Genomic DNA, 21,899 nt, shown 5'->3' on the forward strand with positions numbered 1-21,899 from the left:
TATAAAATATATTGCATACAAAATACATGTTAGTCAACTGTTTATGTTAGTGGTAAGTCTTCTAGTCAAAATTAGGCTATTAGTAATTAAGTTTTGGGAAAGTCAAAACTTATACATGGATTAGCACTCCTAACCTCTGCATTGTTTAAGCATCAACTGTATTCTGGCTTCCATTATTTCTAATGTAAGCTTATTTCTTGACTCTTTCAGGATTTTCTTTCTAACTTAGCTGTTCTATATTTTAATTTGTTGTGCATAGGTGTATATTACTCTTTCTATTTTTTAGGTGATTCAGCAGCCTTTTCAAATATGTAGAGACTTGTATTTAACCAATGAAGAAAAATTCTCATCCATTTTCTTGTTGAATATTGTATTTATTTTCTTTCACATCTCCTTCAGAAACCCCAATTGGGTGTGCTTTATATATTCTGTCTCTTCTCATAAGGTGTCTACTCAGTGTTTTCATATCTTTATGAAATAAAATTTTTTCATTTTTTCATTTGATAATTTCTTTACATTAATTTTCAGGATACAGATCCTATAGTTTCTCTTAGTCCATTGCTAAAAACAATGTTATATGTATATTATTAATTTCCAGGATTTTTACATATATTTACATTTTATTCACCTATGTCTGCCAATTTTTAATCTTCATCCTTTTACTCATAATTTCAATTTCTTATTTCTTTAAAATCTATTTTAACATTATTCTTGATAATTCCAATATTTGAAATCTTTGTGTATCTCAGCCTTGGCTTTTTTCTTCTTTCACTCATGGTAGCCTATGTTTTGTTTGGTGGTTGTTTTCCTTTGATTTTGCCACTGTGATCTTATTATTTTCAAGCTTTAGCTTTCAAAATTCCTGAAATTCTCACCATAGAAGGTGAGAGCCTTCAAAAAAAAAATATATATATGTATATATATATTTGCTTTGTTTTAAAAATATGTGGGAGCACTACCAACTTTTAATTGTTTTAAACTAAATTCCCACCTTGAGGTAGCATGACCTCATATGTGGGATTCCCTAAGAAAACTTTCCCCCTTTTTAGTAAATTAATCCCACGTATCTTGTTTATCTCTTATCTGAATAAGAAACATAATAATTAATACATATCCTGGGTGATGTGTACTTTATTAAATACATTTGTTTTTAACCGTCACAGTCATGAGGATTTAGTCAGGCTCCAAGTGGTATATCTGAAATAATTAATTGCATGCACTGGGTGACTAAGAATGTAAACAGCATCGTCAAGCCCCTTTTATAATTGAAAAAAATACAATGCCAAGTCCTATCTCCTGGTGTTTATAGTTAATTTCAGTTAAATAATTTGGTGTGAAAGTAACAATTTCACCATAGGCAAACAAAAGCATAAAGATAAATAAAATTAAAGGCACAAAAAATCTATTTCAAACCATTTGTAGAATGCTATTTGTTAAATTTAGCATGAAAGTGATTTTGTATGAAAAGGATTTTTTAGCAAAATTCCATTGTAGTCATTAGTTAGAGAAATTTCCTATAGTACTCAAACTCCTGTTTCAGTGAACATTATGAAATGCTTTTCAGAGGTTTTCTGGATTTGCTAATCTTATACACCCGCAGTATCAAATTTAAGAATTCTTAGTGTAGATGCACAGGGCAGTTATTTTTTATTTTTTATTTTTTTTGCATTCTAAGTCTGATTTCAATATTCTTATATACCAAGTGCTGTCAGTGTGCACCATTTTAGAAAATATTTTCTAAAGGCCACCTTGTATTTAACTGATCTAATGCAGTGGTTAATAACTAACTAAACAACCTCTTTCTCTCTCTTCACAAGTAAAACATATAATCCTATATTTGTAAAAGGTCAACATAGGATCAAATTAAAAACAAAATAGCAGATGACAAAGAAGTGTACATTCTTCTCTTTTAAACTGCTACAAATTTCTTTTTTATGTTAAAAAGGCTTATTTTCATAGATTGCTATTTTCTTGTCTATTTTAAGCATAAGAAAAATCCTGCATAACTCACTAATAGAACTTTTTGTTAATAATATTTAGAGGATTTTGCTATTTAATGAAGTAATTCTACTTGACACAGAATGCAAAGAAAACTGAGATAATTTCAATGATAGAAACAAAATGGCCTAAAATCCAATATCTGAGAAGAATCATCTCTTTGAAGTGGATCATTCTAAACTTTTTTTAAGAAATATATATATATATATATATATAAATTATGTAAAATATGTAATACATGTAAACATATAATCAATACATAAATACATAATACCTATATCTCACAAAATCTATAATTCAGAATATATAATTTGTAAGTTGTTATTAAAATATACAGATACACATACATATACACTGGATATATATGTTCATGCAACTGTTTTCTTAATGTTTTGATAAACTACAGCAAATACATAGTAAATATGATCCTTGTTTTTTTAATGTTTTAAACTGCATAACTGATCATACTATCTTCTTACCTAGTCTAAATGAGTTCCACAGCTTACAGTCTCCTCGTTCCTATAATTTAAATCTTCCAAAGGCACTACATTCTGGAAATAGAATTTTCATCTTCTCTTTATACTTTAAATTTGGGTGCTGTTAAATGCCCAACTCATATGCATAAGCCTTGAGAGACTAAAGAATATCAGAGTGCTAGAAGTTCCAATAATAGCTACAGCTTTTATATGTTATATTTTATAGAAAAATACAACCACTATTAATATTTTGGAGGTAGATATTAATAACAGAACTGTGTGGATTTAGGACAGAAGTGGACCTGGTTAAAATCAGCACTGCAATTTTCAAGTGGTACCATCTCTGATAAGTTCATTAATATCTTAGATGTTCAGTGTTCCCTTCTTTGAAAATATATAACATTACCCATCCCTAAGCATGTTAAGTGCTTAGCATTATACTAGCATGTAATAAGTAGTAAGTCAATTGTTGCCATGTGCCTTTTGTTCAAATGAAGAAATGGGAGCATGGGGAGATAAAATCACATATCCAAACTTACTCAGTATTGGTAAAAACAGAAATAGACCTTGAATCCCAGTCTTTCACACTCAATACCATTTTCAAAAGTCGTCCTTCTAACGTTGAGTATTCTCTTATGGGATATGAAAGAGAAATGATAGCTCTAATTATGGTTCTCATTTCAAAATTATAGAATGAGAGGATAGTTGGATATTTTCCCTATGCCTTATGCTAAGTCCAGTATAAGGGAAGTGGCTAGAATCTTCAGGTATCAGTGGTCCACCAAAATAAAACAGGATTAACAGAAACAGAAAAACAACAATAAAAAATGAAATCCTTCTCCTTTATGGCTGGTTCCAAACACAGTGTCCTATAAAAAAATATTAACAAGGGTAGGAGAGTTTTCAAGGTCCCTCTATCCAATAACCAATCGATTCTGTACAATCTTATTTATGATAATATACCTTTCTGTACAAATTCTAGATATGGAGTATTTTGCTATACAATTTACTGTAACTAAATTAGTATAGATATTCAACATAAATTTAATATGAGCTAATTATATGTGAAATATAGAGAAAGAATTCTAATGCTCTGGTTAAATGAATTAATGAAGTCTTTACTTAATTTGACAATGGACCGCCTCTTTAAATGGGTGTTAACTAGTCTTATCACTTTACAAGCAGAAATAACTTTAGAAGTAAAAATATGGACCGAAGAAAACTCATATTTGTGTTAAGACTATCAATACTGACGTTAAAAGTAGAATAAACTCCGAATAGTCTTCCAAAGTCATCTATCAGCATATCTGAGATATAAAAATCCATCTAATCCATCTAAATAGGTACATATACCCCTCAGAAAAATATCAGTTACCTTAAATGCTTATGTTGGGTGAAATCTAAATCTCAGTTGTTTTGTTTTTACTGAAAAATCATAATATCATGAAAATGATTTGGGACCTCCCTATAACTTTATATCCATTCTTTATTAAATGTAGAAATAGCAAACAGTTTAGGGAGAGAGATTGAAAGGTCAAAATGGCAAAGTGAGATAACGTGTAGTAACACAATAGATGGTCATTAGCCAGGGTCTGGTTCTCAATGTTTCCAGGTTTGACACTTGATTTGAATCTGATCTAAGGAGACTGAATTATGCTCATTTACTAGATAAAGATTCTAAAGCAATTTTCTATTCATTGCTTAGCTGTAGGAGGTATAACTTTACCCAGAAATTCATGGTTTCCCAACCCCTAACACCTTATGTTATCTAGACCACAGGGAAACAAATTCATAACCCGAATCTGCCAATTGTGTTTGAACATAGCATGCAAGTAAAGGGAGATAGATGGCTGTGAACAGGTTGTTCTAAATGGTGTTGACTTAGGGATGGGTCAGTCAGTTTCAAATTTACCTGGGGAGATTCCAAATCTACCTCATTCTTTTCCTAATTCTAACACTTGATAGAAATTCAGAATAATAAAGCATGTACACTTTTTACAAAAACAAATCCACCCTAATCAGCATGTGTGTTTGAAAAACTTCCTTAGGTAGTCTCGATATGCAGTTTGAGAACTAACAGTTTTGAGAGAGATTTATTCCAGGCCATGGGAAAGCCACTATCCATACTGTGCTGCAGAACATTCTCTTCCAGAACAGTCATATTCATGTCTGCCAGATAGTCAGGTCCTAAACTTACTGGGCAGCATATGATTAACCTGATAAACCTATTTCACTTATCTAGACACTATGTTAGTTTCTTTTTATTGATTATCCCTTATCTTCCATTTTATAGATAAGGGATTTGGAATGAAATATGGTAAATAACTTGTTCACTGTCACAGAGGTAAGAAGTACCATAACTAGGATTCAGACACTTATCTACTTAAAATTCAAATCCTTACAACTCACTCACCCTCACTAGGGAAAGTATTAGTAAAACAAGGTGTCTGTTATTTCACAGAGTACTGTTCTGCACCTGGAAAATACATGCTCTCTAAGTATATAACTATATATAGACATCATAACGTAGTGTATTTTTATACAACAGTATAGTTAATCATATTTTGGTCATATTTTAACTCTGATGATAAACTTTGGTTGGATTCCAATGATTCCTAAATTTTCATCACATTAAAAGCAGTTTGGGATGGATTCTACTTTTAGCAGAAATGAAAACATACACAACAAGGGTTAAACATCAGTAAAATGACAGTAATACATTAACAACTAGACATAATAGAATTGGGGTGGTCTAGAAGAAGTCACTGGACACTTCAGAGTACATTTTTGGCCTTAATCTTACAAATACCAAAGTTGTCCTAAGTGAAGAACATTCCTGATCTAATTGTCACTTTCTGATAGAAGAGAAACAGCAATGTAGAATTGAGTTCTTTTTCAGCATTCTGAACAACTTAAACGATGATCTTGACAGGTATTTTTTACCCTGAATTAACTATACACGCTGTTAATCTCCCAAAGGCGGCTCTTATTTACACTGTTCAATTCTCTATCTTGCAAAATGATAGATATATTAATGTCATTGGAGAATAAGCTGGAAGCAAATGGGTTTTCTGAGAACCAGAAGAAGGAAGACTTATTCCACTTTCATATAAAATAAACTTTTGATCTCTAGCAAGAATAGACAATTTAAAAACATCTGTACTTTCAATGGGTTTTGTGAACTTATATTAAAAAGGCTGCGTTATGGCTTGTAATAAAATCCAGTGTTAGAAGTACCCTGACAGTATTGAAATTCTCATTGGAGGGAATACTGAAGTTCATGAAAAGGCAAAGTATGGAACATTTTCTCTTAAGGGATTCAGTCTCCATTGTCTCTGACACCCTTGCCATGACCGGATACATTCTTTCTTATGGCATTTGAAAGCAGCACAATATCAATTTCACATAATTTAAATGAGGACCGTGTTCTATTGCATTTGTGCTTATGCTGTAAAATCAAGATTCATGAGGGCTCAAGGAGAATCAGGCTATGAATGTGTTATAAGTGAGATTGCTAAAGACCGTAAAAATAAGAAAGTCATGGTATGACAAATTGTGATTCCTATTACACATACAAATTTGAAAAATATATGCTGTTTTGTAAAAGATTATAATAAAAATAAAAAATTATACCCTCTTAATGAATTTTTTTGGCATTTGAAAATAACACATTTCAAAATCCCTAGAAATGATTGCTAAGTATCAGAATGCTTGTAATGATTTATAATTAAGATATGTGTCATCTTCACAATAGAACTTGTATGGGCTTTACTGACATTCCTGTGTAATTGATCTATGCTAAAATAGATCTTTTTCAGATAGATGATAGTTGCCTCAAGATACAGGTTTCAGAATTCATACAGATATAAAATAAAGGTTTCAGACCTTAAATACACTTCCAATAGTTATGATGTGTACATGTGACATGTGCTGAAAAAATCAACATATTTAAGCAAAATATTAAACATTATAATTACATTTCCCACTAAAATATTTCTAACCAATGTACTTTGACATATTCATAATCGATTTCTACTAAAAATGCTTATTGGTAGCACATGCTTCACACAGAGTGCATGCTTACCTCAGTAGTACCTAGTTTACTAATAGTCTGAATTTGTGACTGCCCATTATGAAACTGTGTGAATGCTAACTAAAAATAACTGGATGGTCCTGGTTGGTCAAAACGGTTTAAATATTAAACAATCACATGTGGTCTTTCACTCTACACTTTCTGCCCTTTTGTCCAATACTTTTCTTATAGATGATTGCTATAAGTAAGCCTCTCACCCATAATCATAATTACTGTCTTCTACTCCAATTCCTTCAATCTCATCACCTGATAAATTCTCCTCCATCAAGATGATCTAACACCACTTTCTTTTTTTAAAAAAAAAATTTTATGATTATTTTTGAGAGAGAGAGACAGAGACAGAGACAGAGAAAGCGCAAGCAGGGGAGGGGCCAAGAGAGAGGGAAACACAGAACCGTAAGCAGGTTCCAGGCTCCGAGCTGTCAGCACAAAACCTGACCTGGGGCTCAAACACAGGAACCTTGAGATCATGACCGGAACCAAAGTCAGATGCTTAACCGACTGAGCCACCCAGGCCTCCCTTTTGTTTTCATTTGTCTTCTAACCCACTTCTTTTGAACTCAGGGATTTCATAATCATTATTTCTTCTGTCTAGACTCTTTCTCCAGTCTTCCTCTGCTCTTTTTAATGCTTTGTCAGTTGGTGTTTGGTTAAATATTACTTCCTCAAAGCAGCTTCCCCTGCGATCTCATTCTGATCACATTCTGAATCAAGTTTCTACTGCTATTTTTTCCTTCATATCACTTACACCATTTATAATTGTGTATCTATTGAACTATTTGATTGGAATTTGTTTATTTTTCTAAAAAGCAAAATCGAATGAAACAAAAAGTCCATGTGGATAAGTGCCATGGTTTTTGGCTTTACCACCATACTGAATACTCAGTCCAGGGAAAGTATTTTGAATGAAAGAATGAAATATTGTTGGTGTCAACATTTCTTTGATAGGCAAAACAATGATCTGTGAAATACCTAGAAAAATTGCTTTAGGGATTGTATTCCAACATGATCTATAATGAGGATGACTTTAGTAGAGATTTAGATTTTAGACAATTATTTAAATCCCAGTTATGGTACTTGCTAGCTATTTATGCAACCAAATTATTGAATATATTTTATTCTATCTCCCTCACTATAAATGGGAAAAGCAAATATAGTACCTGAAATGTAATATGTACTCAATAATCAGCAGTTATTAATATTGTAGAATATTACAATATTTCACTATTGAATAATACAATATTGTAATATTACAATAGAACTATAGAATTAGATCTCTCTCTTTTTTTTTTTAATTTTTTTTTCAACGTTTATTTATTTTTGGGACAGAGAGAGACAGAGCATGAACGGGGGAGGGACAGAGAGAGAGGGAGACACAGAATCGGAAACAGGCTCCAGGCTCTGAGCCATCAGCCCAGAGCCCGACGCGGGGCTCGAACTCACGGACCGCGAGATCGCGACCTGGCTGAAGTCGGACGCTTAACCGACTGCGCCACCCAGGCGCCCCTCTCTCTCTTTTTCTATATTGCATATTAACATGTGAAACTCAAATTATTTTCAATTCTAAAACTGACCACAACTACTTCAAGCAAGTCATTTGGTGATTTTTTTTTTTAATTTTACATGTAATTTCTATTCCAGAATTGTGATTTTTAGCTACAATTTAATATTCTGTTAGGATTATGTGGCACTCTATTTCACAGATAGTTATATATATCAGGTTTTGCAGAATCTGAAAAAGCTATTGGAAAAATTAGTTATATTTCAAAAACCCTGTCTTTCACAATCATCACCTCTTATTATTGTGTTAGGTTTTAGGATGTGTATATGAATGGCTGATGTACACACTATTGAAACTGATGCTTGTTTACTAATGTGGCAAATATTCTGGGAATTTCATCTTTCTTTTTGTTGGGATTAAGGTAAAATGATAATCAAGCTGATCTAAACATGTTTTAACAGTAAAGTTTTAGGCAAACTTCATGTTCTTAATCAGTGACATGTAGAGTATTTAAAATGGTTAGTAAAGGGGTGCCTGGAAAGCTCAGTCAGTTAAGTGTCTGACTTCAGCTCAGGTCATGATCTCAGTTTCTGGGTTCAAGCCCTGCATTGGACTCTGTGCTGACAGCTCAGGAGCCTTCTTTGGATTCTGTCTCTTTCTCTCTCTCTGCCTCTCCCTCACTCACGGTCTGCCTCTCTGTCTCAAAAATAAGCAAACATTAAAAAAAAATGATTAGTAAAATATCACTTTTGGTTCAGTGATTTTGCTTTTTTTAAACATATGCTCCTATAGGTGTTTGGTGAATAGTTTGCCCAATTAAAAATGCTATTTCTGCTGTAAGCATGATCCCACATAGATGTAAGGAAGACAGTAACCTGTACAAATGATTAAAGTAAGATATGGAAAGATATTAAATCTTCTCCTACTCAGGTGAATGCATTTTAAAAGTAAAAATAATTTAAGTCTAAAAACTGATAAAAGGGATCTGTGGGATTTTTTTTTTTCATAAAAACTATCTAGCTTAATTATTACTTTTGGTCCCCTCACCAGATCTTCAAGATAAAAATGGTTACTAATGGGGCATTGCCATTCTTAGAGATTTCTCAGATCACTATTTTATATAAAATTTATTTTACAACACTTATGTTGAACCTTAACCTAAAATTCATAGGTTATCATTTTGAGGATTTGTGCATCCCTTTAACAAAAAAAATGTAATGAAAAGGGTAAGATTTCTTCAATTTTTAGCACTATGTAATATAAATGTCTCAGCAACCCAAAGTCATTAAAAGGTACATAGGATGCCACTTCATCTATTTTCTTCCCTCTGAAAAGAGTTGACAAATTGAATGTTTCTGGAGACTGAGATCTGTCGGCACCACACTGTGCTTTCCTTCTTTCGTTCTCTTATCAAACAATAACAATGATTAAAAGTGATGAATAGCAGATGCACTTGAATCTATAATTGAATTTCTTGAAGCAAAATGACATGTTCTCTCCTTTTAAATTGACTTGTAGGATCCCGATGTTCAGCAAGAGCAAACATTCATACTAGAACGACTTATCTTTGGTCCCAGGTTGACTCCTCCAAACACTCTTGTTGCAGGTGGCAACCTTTCAATCGGAGACTCAAGCCAAATTATGAGAGCCGAAACTTGTGTCATATTGAAATGCAAGATATGTACTGGCCTTGGAGTACATATTATACATTTGCTTTTCAGAGGATTATGCTTTTTCCTACATTGATAGGACCAGATGTTGCTGTTAATACATCTGGGAAACACATTTTTCTTTGTTTTGTGTCAGATAAGAGGATGCTGTCAACTCTGGCAAAGTGTTGACTGATAGTTCTTAAGCTGCTGAAGGCACGAGGAAGGTAAGTGCTGGCTGATCACAGAATGGAACTTCAGTGTGCTGGCTATTGGAACTTTGACCAAGCATTCACATTATTAAGGGAATCCACAGTCCTCAGCAATTCTTAGTTGTGTACTGGTAATGAGTCTTTTATCTGACATTGCTAGTGTATTGCCTGGAGTAGATTTTGCACGTGTCAGTCATTTGAATCGATGACTAATTGTGATGCAACCATTGACCATTCATCTGTTTCCCATCTAGACACCGAGACTAAATGTACTGTTTGTGAGACAATAAGTTACACTGGGAAAATGTGTATACATACACACCTATATATTGACAATCACAATACCAGAGTCTTAGTTCTACTTTTGTGAGACTGTGCCTGGTGGCCTTATTTTTCAAAGTTCCCTGAATTATAAAAGAAGGAAACTGACAAACTAATCACTGAATCCGTTTGATTTCTAAGAGTCTATGATCTTCCCTGCCTTTAACATTAAAACACAATTGTTTGCTTATGTCCCACATGTCTTGAACAGAAAACAGTGTATTTAAATGCCTCCCATCTTATTAAGGAGGGCACTTGTGATGAACACTGGGTGGCTGTAAGTGATGAATCACTGAATTCTACACCTGAAACTAATAATACACTGTATGTTAACTGGAATTTCAACAAAAACTTGAAACTATAAAAATAAAGAAGTAAATAAATACCTCCCATTTGCTGCCCATCACTCTTGGATCCTTCTATTTTGACATTTTAATTAATTAATTAATTAATTAATTTATTTATTTATTTATCCATTTATTTATTTATTAAAATGTTTATTTTTGAGAGTAAGCAGGGAGGGGCAGGAAAGGAGGGAGACCAAGAATTTAAAGCAGGCTCTGCACTGTAAGCACAGAGTCTGATGCGGGGTTCTAACACACAAACTGTAAGATCATGACCTGACCTGAAGTCAGATCCTTAACTAACTGAGCCACTGAGGTGCCCCTCCATTTTGACATTTTAAAATGAATGTGTTTTCCATTCCATAAAACTTTGGTATTCATTTTCTTATTTTCTTACAGCAAAGTTTAAAGCATGTATAGAAAATATTAGTGTAATGATATTATAATTATTAATATTATTTTATCATTATATTTATGAAAGTTAATGAAATGAAAATGTAAGTAAACTGCCTAAAATTTCTCAGTTAATAGCAGGAATTAGAATATAGTGTTAAATTCAGGTCATTTGTTTTAAACCTTCAAAGCATATTAGTTTACTCTTTCTCTAAACCTGGAACTAAATGAGATAATAACTTGAAATGCATTATTCTGTGCAACCTGTTCTTCTCAAAAATTGAAATCTAAGGCTGTCCATGCTACTGTTGATATAGGTAAAACACACACAAAATCTAGACACACTGGGAAAAAAAAGATGGAGAGAGCGTTTGAATGCAAACTGCAAAATAAATATGAAAGATAATTATAAGCTCCCTATACTGAATATATACATCTATATTACAGCATTATTAATCATATGAAGTTTTCTCCCCTTCTGTTAAATGGTGGAATCTTCAAGTAAGATTCAAAGTTCAGAAATTATAAGAAGTGTAAATAGTATTTAAAGAGAAGCAAATTAGGTACAGCAGCCTTGTGCTCCCAGGCTGGGTGTTCGCTGCTCTGGGTAAATTAAAGCCACTCTAGGTCTATAAAATAAGGATTAGACTAGAGAAACATCAATGCTTCTTAATTCCAAAGTTTTCTGATAATTTTTTTTTTTTAAAAGCTCAGTAAACTCCTCAACGAATATACCAGGAAGGCTTCTAGAATTAGCCACTAACAGTTCAAGCCCTGATTCCTGAATGCCTCCACTACTAATTACTGGGCCATATTGAGCTCTTCAAGCCTCAGTTTCCTCAGCTATGAAACTGGGATGACATTAATACTGTCTCCCAGAGAGTTTTTATGGTGACTAAATGAGAGAGTAACATGTAATGCTTCCAGAAAAGGGCCTACAATAAAATACCTAACATTCATTAAGTGCTTACTAAAGACAATAATCTTTCAGAGAAATAGCTATTATTTTTACTAGAGGAAGAGTGTAATTTAATAGATATAATCACAGTAGATATAAAAAAAATATAGGATTAACACCTTATATCATGCTATTCCTTATTCTTGGAACAATCTTTGAGCCAAACTTCTCTAGATTCTTCTTTTTCTTCACTCAGTACTTTCTATAAAATGTCTCTAAACTTGCACATTTTTCTGTGGTTTTGATATGAAAGATAATTTCTTCCTCTGCCAGTTTTGCTCTGCATGTTCCAAAATTTACTTACTCTTCTTTTGGTACATTTGTTACTTTCATGTTGGACTTTACCTTTAAAATTTCCCCTTTTAAAAAAGAATTCAGTTGTTGAAATGTCATGATCATTTTTAATTTTTATTTTTAATCTACTTTCTACATTAAGCTTCTTTATCCTTCCTGACATTTTCTTTGTCATTGGTTTCTAGGACATTGGATTTCCTTTGTTTTCTTATTTGTCAGATATTCCTTTGTAACCTTACACACTTGTTCTACTTTCTTATTCCCAGATTTTGAAAGCAGGGTTCCCTTCATTTACAAGCTCTAGCTAAAGCCAAAATTACCTACCTTAAGCTCTTTACCTGAACTAAAGACCTCTATTTCTAAAAGCCAGTTACAGATTTCTTTGTAGATCTCATAAATGCCATTCAAGCATTTCAAGTTCAATTATCCAAGTAGGATTCATTGTATTTTCCAACCCATCTTCTAACTCAAATATTATCCTAGCCCCTAATTTTCAATATTATTTAATGGCATTTTATTCTATCTTACCATTTAGCTTGTATGTTCTTAAAAACCACAATATTTATACCTGACTTAAAGTATATAGCTCCTTCTATTTGGTTATTCAATAAATGGTAATGAAACAAAGGTTTTATTTATTTATCATCTGCTTATTGTAAAAAATATTTAGAATATTTTCTAAAGGGACCTGCCAAGTACATGTAATAGAGTAAGATTAATTTTAAAAATAAGAAAAATGAATCAAACTGTCATGCTGGTTTAAATCATATGCCTAAGGTACTAATCTCATTATAACCTATTTTTTTTTTTTTACATAAATGTCATTATAACCAAATGCTTGGTGTAATAGCTGCAAAACTATAATTGGGGGCCCGCTAGTTTCAATAAGTTATACAAAATTATCAATAAGTGAAAACTGCCAATAGTTACAGTTTACATAATAGGTGGGTTCTAACCTGTGTATTATGATTTACAAATTCTCTTCATTTATATATATTTATTTCAAAGAACTTTTATTCATATACCTTTATCTCAAAGAACTTTTATTCATAAGTGTAAAAATATTTTCCTTTTTCTTAGATTTATAGCTTTTCAGTTTTAACAGACTACTCTTATCATTTTTGAAAGGCATTTTAGATATCTTATTCATAAAAATATTCCTAAAAATAGTCAGTATTTTGTTAATTATTTTCAAAACACATTCAAGGTCTTGTTACTTAAAACCACTTTGTGAATGAGGTTATTAAAATTTTTATATTTTTAGTTTGTGGAATTACATTTAAAAAGATAATAAACACCTTGGTTAATGGGACACCTGAGTGGCTCAGTTGGTTAAGCATCCAGGTCTTGATTTCAGCTCAGGTCATGATCTCATCCTGGGTGTGGAGCGCGCTTAACATTCTCTCTCTCCCTCTTTTTCTGCTCTTCCCCCACTCATGCTCACGTGCGCTCTCTCTCTCAAAAATAATAAAATAAAAGATAACTTAGTTAAACCCACACAATTAGTCAATAGCAGAATTTGGCCTTACTCTTTATCTTCAGACCTCCACTTCAGTGTTTCTGCTCTATGTATCAAATCATTTGGGGGCATATTTTATCTTTGACCTTCTAATTTTTGGAGGAAACAAAAATTAAACTTATTGACTACCATATAAATTTGGTACCAGAATAATCTTACTGAATCTAAAATCTGATCAAGTTACTTTACTGCTTCACCCATCTTTGCCCTCAGATGATCCAACCTTGTTAACAGGGGGCTCCAGATGACTTCTATTTCCTTTCTCATGTAGCTCCAAGTGAGCATACTAAATGTTTTCATTTACTTAATCTACATGCTTTTCTAGCATCCAGATTTCTCCATATAATGTTTTCTTTGTCTGTACAGAGATGATTCTCCTACTCATTTCCATGACTGGACTCTTCAGGTCTCATTTATATAAAATTTCTCATGGACGTTCTTATTGACCACCACCTAATTTAAATCCAGGTAAGGAGGTTTTTCAATGGGTTTCCTTAAGACTATATTTCTTTATCATAGTACTTTTTCCTCATTGTTTTTAATTTCTCTACTCACATTATCGAATCTTTCCCTAGACCTTGTTTAATTGTATCCTTTAGTGTCTGACTGCACATAAAGTAGCTGCTGAATTAGTGTTCTTTGTTGAATGAATTACAGCTTTCCTAAACTACCCTGGTTTTATCTTATCCAAATTTATTTAATTATTGGTGAACTCATGGTTTTTAGCTTCTTCTCATACTTATGAATTGTCAGCTTTAAGGGTAGATGAACTATAAGCCAGAAATCTGTATGTAAGTTAGACACTAAGATCACATTTTGAACCAAAAAGATCACATTTTGAACCAAACACAATAGAATCTTGGTATTCATGGATTTAATATTGGCAGCTTATTTCTATAATGATATGCTGATCTACCAGAAGGTTAATGGAATATAGTAACACTTTGTTTAAAGAAAATTATAATATAAAAATGGTATTAATTCCCTCTCCAGTCATTTCTGGAACAAACTGAGTGTAAATAAATAAGGGATAATAGATTTGCAATATTGATATTCAGAAAGATACCCAGAAAAATATTTGTACAAATATCAAAACTGTATCTTATGATAGTATTGTTGGTATCAGTTTTATCCCAGACCAATAAAGTTATAGAATGAAAAAAAAAAAAACTAGTATATTGTATTCTGATCATTTGTGTATTACTTTTTCTATTTTAAGTCATTTTGGGATGGTTCTATAAATTATAAATTAGTAATTACTAATTTATAATAATTATTAATTATTAATTTTAAATTTTATATTAATTTACTTGAGGTTTGTTTGTGTCCATGGTAAGTTTCCTAACTTCCTCCTGTCTCTTCCTGTCTGCTTGAAGAACATTTTGTTACAGTTCACTTTTTTTCAATAATACACTTCTCTCTCTGCTTTGACTGAGTTTGGAAGTTCAACCTTTTACTGCCCTCAGTTTTTGAGTTCCTTTCTCTTTTCTGCCAAGGCATTCATAATTAAATAAGAATTATGTCCCCTCTAATCAAATTCCAAATCCTACAGTAAAATTATATTGACTTAAATCAACAAGCGACTGAAGCAATTTTTCAACTCTTATATTATTTTAATTGCTTTTCTCTTTTATAGTGACTTTGTCCTTCAGTATCTGATTAGGAGTTCTCTAGACCAATAGGATAGTACAAAACAACTTCTACCTACATTTTCATACAAAGATTGGAATATTTCCTGAAGAGTTATAGAATATGAACTGAGGAGGAAAAGAAAGAAAAATCATAGATTTCTAGATTGATTGCTTTTAGGACCAAATCATTATAATGATAAATAAAGCAATTTTCTTTTCTTTTTTTTTTTTAAATGTTTATTTATTTTTGAGAGAGAGACAGAGACAGAGAGCAAGTTGGGGAGGGGCAGAGCCAGAGGGAGACACAGAATCCAAAGCCAGCTCCAGGCTCTGAGCTGTCAGCACGAAGCCTGATGCAGGGCTTGAACCTGGAAATGTGAGATCATGACGTGAGCTGAAGTAGGATGGTTAACCAACTGACCCACCCAGGTGCACCCTACTTTTTTTTTTAATTTGCTTTTCTAAATATATAATCTCTACTTATTATTGGGTAAAACTATTTAAAATTTCAGATAATTTTACATTTGTTAAGTTATACTAGGTAAAATGTGAGTTATGCAAACTATGTATAATGGGTATATTTAAAGTTAAATTAAATAATCAGAAAAACTTTTAAGGTAACATACTTGAAATATTTGCACATAATAAACTCATCTCCATTGCAGTCAAAGCTGAACTGCTTATATTATTTTGCAGTGCTTCTCTTCACTAGAAAGCAAACATATAATGGCAAATGATACCTATGGTCATGTTGCACTATTGCTCAATATTTAAATAGCCCTTGTAATGATTTAATGAAAAACATACATCTATATTTACTTTTCATTTTGAAGTGCTATTATTTACATATCATAACTTATGCTTCTATTAAGAATTGGCTGAATTTAAGTTTTTGAATTATTTTAAATTCTGCTGCTTGGATAATGTCAATGGAAAAAATGTTATATGAATGATCACAACAGGATGAATGAGCTAGAATTAGTAGAATATAACTAGTAAGGGTGACAACTTGTGTCCAGTTTAAAGGAATAGTCTGGAAACAATACACATATTGATAAGTCCCATTATTGATCAAACATCAAAACATATACAGTGTAGTATACTGGAAATTCAACACGTGCAAGAGGTAAGAGATTTCAGAAGCATAGTGCCAAAAAATAAAGTTAAAGAGTTTGAATCAGTGACAGAGATTTCCTTCTTGATGTTTATCATCTTGTCATTTTTAATGACCTATAATACAGCCACTAAGATTCTAGAGTACAAATATTTCTTAGATTTGGACATATTTCCAAGTGCTATGAAAATCTTTATAAGTACCACACAACTCAAATATTCAAATCACTGGGAGGGCTCTTTCCATGTTTCTTTCAACTTGACATTTGACATTAGCAACCACTCCCTAATTATGCAAACACACTCTTGACTTCAGGGGCCCTACTCTTTTTTTTTTTTTTTTGCATATTTTCACATAAGTTTGACTTCTTTTCCAAATTCTCCTTTCCTTTTTTATTTTTTTTTTAAATTTTGGTTCCAATGATATTGGTAACTTCTAGTTCTTGTCCATATTTTATCTTCTCATTTATTGAACATATATTTATTAAGCTCCCACTGTGTGCCAGAAATTGGTCAAGGCAAATATAAATAATATATTTAATCTTTGTCATGGACTTGACATTCCAGTTGGGGGGAGGCTGAGAATAAATACATAATAAACTTATACTAATTTAACATAATAGGTTGATTTATAGCCCTTCAAAAGTTATGTCCAAATCCTAATCCCTGTTACCATAAATGTACATTATTTGGAAAAATAGTCTTTGCATATTTAATTAAGAATCATGAGATGAGGTCATGATGGATTGGGGGCAGAGGTGCCAATGCAATGATAGTAATGACAGTTGTCTTTATAAGAAAAGGAAAAGACAAAGAAATACTGAAGAAAGGCCATGTGAACACAGAAGCAGAGATTGAAGTTATGGAGTCCCAAGCTAAGGAATTCCAAAAGATCATTAGCAGCCATCAGAAGATAGGAGTAAGGAACGGATTCTCCCTTAGAGACTCCTGAGGGGAGCAATTCAGCCAACACCTTGATTTTGGACTTATGGCCTCCATAAATCCAAAACTGATAGAGTCAAGATGCTGAGAAGTACCATTGAATAAGAGAGAGAAGAAAGTTAGAGATTATGAATATATGTAAGAAAATGCAACCTTAAATGTGAATATATGACATTTGGCTAAAAACTTGAAAGATGAAAGGGACTGAACAACGTAGAAATCTAGGGGAAGACATTTTCGAATGCAGAGAACAAAAATGCAGAACACAGCTATATATTAACGCAGTAATGGGGCATCTGGGTGGCTCAGTTGGTTGGGTGGCCTACTTCAGCTCAGGTCACGATCTCATGGTTTGTGGGTTTGAGCCCCGTGTTGGGCTCTGTGCTGACATGCTCAGAGCCTGGAGCCCGCTTCAGATTCTGTGTCCCCCCAGTCTCTCTGCCCCTCCCCAGTTCATGCTCTGTCTCTGTCTCTCTCTCTCTCTCTCAAAACTAAATAAACATTAAAAATTTTAAAAAATTGTTTATTAAAGCAGCAGCAAGGACAACAGTGTGGGTGGGCCAGTATGAGTGAAGGTGATAGAGTGAAATAAGATTAGCAACATAACCTGATGCCTGCCAATGCTTCCTAAGGTGTCTTGTAGGTAATGTTTTATACAATGAGATGTGAGTTGTTGGATTATGTACAGAGTAGTAAGGTGTTATGGTCGAGGTACTATGTTGAGAAAAGTCTAGTTTGAAAGAGGGTAAATACGCTATTAGGAAAATTAGTTAAAATGTTGTTATAATAATCCTAGTGAGAATAATGGTGCCAAGGGACAGAATGACGGGAGCAGATAGTAAACAGTTACACTGACACGATTTCCTAACAGATTGGTTCTGGAATATGAGAGAAAAGAAAAAAAGGCATGGATAAGTTCATATATGTGGCCACATTAACTAGGAGAATGGAGTTACAATTTAACAAAGAGAAAAAAAATTAGGGCGACATATATGAGGGCGATTGGTAATTAGATGTTAGGTATGTTAAAAGTGTGACCTACATCAGGAAGCACTTTCCCCTCCTCCGTCAGTAAACTATATCCCTCCACCATTACCTCAACTACCACACATGTGTCTCTAAATATGGGCTATTTATGCTGGCTTATGTTCCAAAAGAAAATCACCATTTTCCTCCTGTACCATTCAAACATGTTGCTCATTTCTTATTTCCTCCCTTGACTAATAAAAATGCTATTTCTAAAAATCAAAATATAAATTGTGATACTAGCCTTGGCTCATCCATCTTTCGACTTACAATTAATAGGCAATTAATCATGTAAGTCAGTACATCCCTAAATTTTGTCTCACATGTGTCCTAGGATCCTGGTCTCTAAAGGATATCATCCTTACCATCTTCTTTCAAACAAGCTACCATAATTTCCTACCAAGTTGCTTTCCTGGTGCTTTTTCCCTATTTCAAGTTCTGTATTGATTACAGATTTGCCAAGCTACTTTCCATCTTAAAACTTGGTCAGAAATTTCATATGGTTAATAGGCTCTTTAACTCCTTCCTAAAATATCTAAACATTCATAGAAAACACAATGTATTATGTCTGAAACTAGTTAAAAGATCTTAATGAAATTCATGCAAAATTCACAAAAATATAGAACTGGATGGAATATTATAACTGAGGGCACAATCCTGTTCTTAATGAAATAGAGGTTAAAAAAGAGAAAAGGAAAAAAAAAACAACAAAATGAGAGATAAAAAAATCAAATTAGTTGATATCCTTCTGTATTACTTTTTGGGTTAACAGAGAATTTTTCCTCTGTCAGTAACATACCCCTGCCTCTTTTATTTCATTCATTATTTAACACGTGGCAAATAAAAAAAAAAGCATTAAATAATGATTGGGTCAATGATTATAGGTAGAAATATAGTGCACCTTGGTGAAGTTGTGTTAACTCCATACTAAGTAGAATACAGGTTCACTGGTGAATTGAAAAGAAATGGGATGGATTTTATAGAAATTCTGAAAAAAATCTGCATGTTAAAACTCTACTATGAAATTATCAGAGTGTTACTATCATACATCATTCAATACTTCTGCATCAAATGGAAAATTGCTAGGCATTAGAAACTGAGTTAGGAAAGATGCACATGAAAAGTTATTAAGAAATAAGTTAAAATCATGGCACTTGGATAGCTCAGTTGGTTGGGCATCTACTCTTGATTTCAGCTCAGGTCATGATCTCATGGTTGTGAGACTGAGCCCACATGGGGCTCTGTGCTGACAGTAGAGAGCGTGCTGAGGATACTTTCTCTCTCTCTCTCTGCCCCTCCCATACTAACACTGTCTGTCTCTCTCAAAAAATAAACAAACTTAAAAATTTTTAAGCTAAAATAACATTCTCAAATAAACAAGTTATTTGAGAAAAGCTTTAATCAAGTGATTAAAAATTCAATGAGGACAAAGAACATTGCATACAACTTCTCTGGGGCAAACTTTGAGATATATTTAAAAATGAGCAAACAGAAGAAAAAAATCAAAATGGGGGATGTCAGTGATTATGGCAGAAAAGGAAATGCAAATTTATGTCCCTCTATAGAAGCAATAACCAAAATTATAAAACTTCTCAGAGTCCAATGTTTTGGAACTCTGGAAAATAACCAAAAGCTTGCAGCAATTATGGAAATTCTTGTTCAGGAAAAATGGCTGGAAATCTGTAAGAACTCTAAGTCTTGTTGCCATTATAAGGTACACTAGCCCCTTCCCCCACTTCCCAGCCCAGTGGTACAGGTGAAAGTAATAAAACACTTCTGCTACCAGTAATGGAAGAAACAATTAATCTTCTTTCCAGATAAATATCCTTATTTCAATCTGTCTGGTGACTCCTAGGAAAATTCAGTCAAAAAACTTATCTTTATCTTCCCTGATTCAGAACTCAACCTGCACAAACACCATTATCTGAGAGGCATTTGTCAAAAACATCTGCGGGTAGATGTTTCAGTTACTGAGGTAATGGATAGAAATTTGGGCAAACAATAGATTAACCAAAAAGCTTAGGAGACCTGAGGGAATGAGATGCTGTGGGAGAATAAGAGTTCTAAGACATCATATCCTTGGGAATCTAGAAGGCTGTATGCATGCCCAGGGTTTGGGACATGCTCAGGAAAGATATAAGACAATGCTAAACTAAGACCTCTGGCTAACTTTGAGGCCGTCCGCAGGCAGGATTCGAAGAGGAAGGCAGAGTTGTAAACTACTTGCCTGAGTCTGAAAAGTATATCCCCAACACATCCATAGAAACCTTGCCAAGACTGGGAAATTTTTTTGGTTCCAGGCTTGTAAGAAAATCTCTATACAGTGAATAGCTGACAATTTAGCTACTGGAGCAGAGACCTCAGTGGCTACACATACAAAGAACATACATTGTAAAGTTAGTTCAGAAATGGCATAAGACAAACAGCAACAACAAATCCCGGGGAAGAATCTTATTTCCAGCATGGTCACATAATGATATTAGAGATGCGGAGCTCTTAACAAAAAAATTATGAGTCAGGCAAAGAAACAGAATATATTGTCTATATACAGGAAAGAAAGTAACCAATTGAACTGTCCCCAAGGAGGCCCAGATGTTATACTTTTCAAGACTTTAAAGAATCTACTTTAAATGTATTAAGATCTAAAGGAAGCCATGTTTAAAAAGCGTCTGTATATGTATTAAAACTTGAAAAATTTTCACTTAAGTATATGTGTACACATGTACACACCTAAAAATCCTGTCCCAAGGTAGATATTTTACCTTTCATTTCTTAATGGTGCTTTTACCTCTTAATGGTGCTTCTAATCTGAGATAATAAATTCTAATCCATGTGTATATAAGTGAGGAAATGACATCCAAAACTATAAGGTGGCATAGCTAGTAATAAATACATTGTTTTTTAGATTTCTAAAACAATGTGCTTTTTTTCTAATATGAAATTTATTGTCAAATTGGTTTCCATACAACACCCAGTGCTCATTCCAACAGGTGTCCTCCTCAATGCCCATTATCTACCCTCCCTTCCCTCCCACCTCCCCATCAACCCTCAGTTTACTCTCAGTTTTTAAGTCTCTTATGCTTTGGCTCCGTCCCTCTCTAACATTTTTTTTCTTCCCCTCCCCCATTGTCTTCTGTTAAGTTTCTCAGGATCCACCTAAGAGTGAAAACATGGGATCTGTCTTTCTCTGTATGACTTATTTCACTGAGCATAACACTTGCCAATTCCATCTACTTTGCTACAAAAGACCATATTTCATTCTTTCTCACTGCCAAGTAGTACTCCATTGTATATATAAACAACAACTTGTTTATCCATTCATCAGTTGATGGACATTTACGCTCTTTCCATGGTTTGGATATTGTTGAAAGTGCTGCTATAAACATTGGGGTACAAGCGCCCCTCTGCATCAGCATTCCTGTATCCCTT

This window comes from Herpailurus yagouaroundi, unplaced genomic scaffold (genome assembly GCF_014898765.1).
Source record: "Herpailurus yagouaroundi ecotype Mexico unplaced genomic scaffold, PumYag 28, whole genome shotgun sequence".
Lineage (NCBI taxonomy): Eukaryota > Metazoa > Chordata > Mammalia > Carnivora > Felidae > Herpailurus > Herpailurus yagouaroundi.